The 2,577-nt window shown below is 43.8% G+C and overlaps 1 non-coding gene across 1 annotated transcript; it reads left to right on the top strand.

Moving 5' to 3' along the window:
- The first annotated feature begins 664 nt into the window (after nt 1-664).
- On the top strand, nt 665-771 carry LOC136519209 (small nucleolar RNA R71). Its single transcript, XR_010774769.1, has one exon. It is a non-coding gene; the product is annotated as a small nucleolar RNA R71 (small nucleolar RNA).
- The last annotated feature ends 1,806 nt before the right edge of the window (nt 772-2,577 follow it).

Raw genomic sequence — 2,577 nt, 5'->3', positions numbered from 1 at the left:
CCTGGCGGACGTGGGTCCTCAGGCTGCCGAGCCCCTGAAGCAAACTGTCGAGGCCTTGGAGGGAGTTATTGGTCCTGGGTACTGATTCCGAGGCCACAGTAGCCCAGACGTGGCTCCCCATGCTGCGTTGTCCTTGGAGCAGGAGATGGCAGCTTAGTGAGGCATGGGCGTCAACCATGTGCATAGCGGTTAGCACAGTGGCGGGTAACCCCTGCCCCGTCCTGCCTCCTGTCCCGTCTGCCATTCCGCTGTGCTGTGCCGAGCATGCGGCCGATGTCAGGGGCAGCAGTTGGCTGAGTTAATGCGACACGACGTTTTGTCAGAGGGACGGGAGAAGGAAGAGGCAGCGGAGTGCTGCCGAGCCTGCCTCGCGCGAGACGGAGGGTCAGTGGCTCGGCCGAGGCCTTTGGCGGGGAGTCGCTCGAGGTCAGTGGTGAGGGGGCCTCGGGCGAGTCGGAGAATCGGCCGAGGCCAGCGGTGAGGGGGCCTCGGGCGAGTCAGAGAATCGGCCGAGGCCAGCGGTGTTTAGCTGGTTTCGATCTTTATGAAGTCTACGCAGTCGTTTTTTGGGTCTTGCTTAGGGTACCCCTTCTCACGGCATCCGACATCATGAGTGTTGTTTGTCAACCCATGGTAGAAAGTCTGCATGAGTAGCCAATCCTCCATCCCATGATGAGGACATTCTGATATGTCGTCTTGGAAGCATTCCCATGCCTTAGGGACAAATTCATCATGTTGCTGCTGAAAACTTAAAATTCTTCCACACAGATCATTGGTTTTGCCCATGGGAAAGAACTTTGCTAAGAAAGCAGTGGAGCAATTCTCCCATGTAATATTTCTATCTTTGTTGGCGTAGAACCATTGCTTTGCCTTCCCTAAAAGTGAAAATGAGAAGAGGCAAAGTAAAATGGCATCTCTGGTAACTCCCTTGATGGTGAAAGTGCTGCAAATCTCTAGGAAGTGTTGGAGATGAGCATTTGCATCTTCATGTGCCTTTCCACAAAACTGACTGGCTTGCACCATGTTGATGAGAGCTAGCTTGAGCTTAAAAGCATTGTCTCCAATGTTAATCACCGATCTAGTACGGATGTTGGCCGTAGTTGGAGCAGAGAATTCACAGAGGGTCTTGTCAGCCATGGCTTCAAAAACTAGTATTAAGCTTTGCCTTGTCTGGTTGTCTTCTGATTCTAAAGCTAGAACTTTCTTGAGTTTAGCTCTGGTCCTCCTAATTAATGCTTCTGGATCTTCAATGTAGTTTGTCGAAAGGTCAAAACCAGTCATACAATACCCTACATAAGATATAAAAGTAGATAGAATAATGGTAAGCCTGTTTGAGTAGAGGTCAATGGATTCCTCGATAACATCAATAAGTAAAAGTTTATCAATATTCCTTTTTGTCTAGCTACCTTCCCCAGCAACGGCGCTAGAAATGCTTGTTGGTATTTATTAACTTGTCACTTGTTTAGGTAGCCACCTAATGTTTGTTGACATTTCTTAACATCACTTTTGTTAAATTGTCATCCCTAGCTGGGATACTAGAAATGCTTGTTGGTACTTTCTAGCGTCACTTCTAGAATGACACTAAGAAGTACTTAAGTATTTTATTATGACTAGAAAGAATACAAATATGTATATGAAGGGATCTGCAAGCGCACAGATAATTTACCATTGTAGCATTTCACCTAGGAGTATTCCAGGTATCGTTATTTATATTTTTACCATAGGGAAGAACTGGTGGATGGAATATATTGATAACTTATACATATGATGGAGAGATAAACCATAACCAAGCTTCTACTCATAACAGGGGTAAGTTAAGAGATAAATGAAATGTGAATGTTAAATGATAAATGATAATGAACACTCAGAGTACTCCTTTAGATGGCACTAGCATGGTTAAGTAGATAGTAGAGACATAATTCCTAAGTCATTCTTAATTACAAGTCAAAGCATACTATGATTAGTGTAATTACACTTAATAAACATGGCTAAGATCAACTCTATATCTACACATAAGGGATATTACTAAGGAAGATCAAGAACAGAGCATGACTTCCTTCGTAACTAGATTCTACTTGACCTACATTCAGGGAGTGGACTACAAAGGACTCAATGAGAGTGTAACACTCACGATCTACCACATGGCCTAGAATATAGGGTGCATCCATAGGTAAACAGCGTATAAGAACCACGCATACACAATGTCGACCACTCACCCCGTGTACTTTAGAGCGAGCGATATACGAACTTATGCTTGAACATAAATATAATCTAGCTATACTAAGCATATAATCAAAGTAGACGATGAACATGATAACTAGAAACATGAACAATATTAAGAACAATGTTGAATCAATTGTAGAAAATATATGAATAATGAAAGATACAAAAGAGGATACAAGGGGCTATACCAAGCCACACTTTTGACAAGATCAGGAATCCAAGCGAAGCTTGTCTCCCTCTAGATCTAGCCTAGCTAGCTATGCCCTAGAATATAGTAGAGCTCTGAGGATGATCAAGGTTTGATCTCTTGATTGAATGACTTCTTGAATGATGGATACCCTAGGGATGGCAAGG

The sequence above is a fragment of the Miscanthus floridulus genome, chromosome 17 (assembly GCF_019320115.1).
Source record: "Miscanthus floridulus cultivar M001 chromosome 17, ASM1932011v1, whole genome shotgun sequence".
Lineage (NCBI taxonomy): Eukaryota > Viridiplantae > Streptophyta > Magnoliopsida > Poales > Poaceae > Miscanthus > Miscanthus floridulus.
Note: the sequence above shows the minus strand (reverse complement) of the source record. Positions and strands in the feature narration are given on the sequence as shown.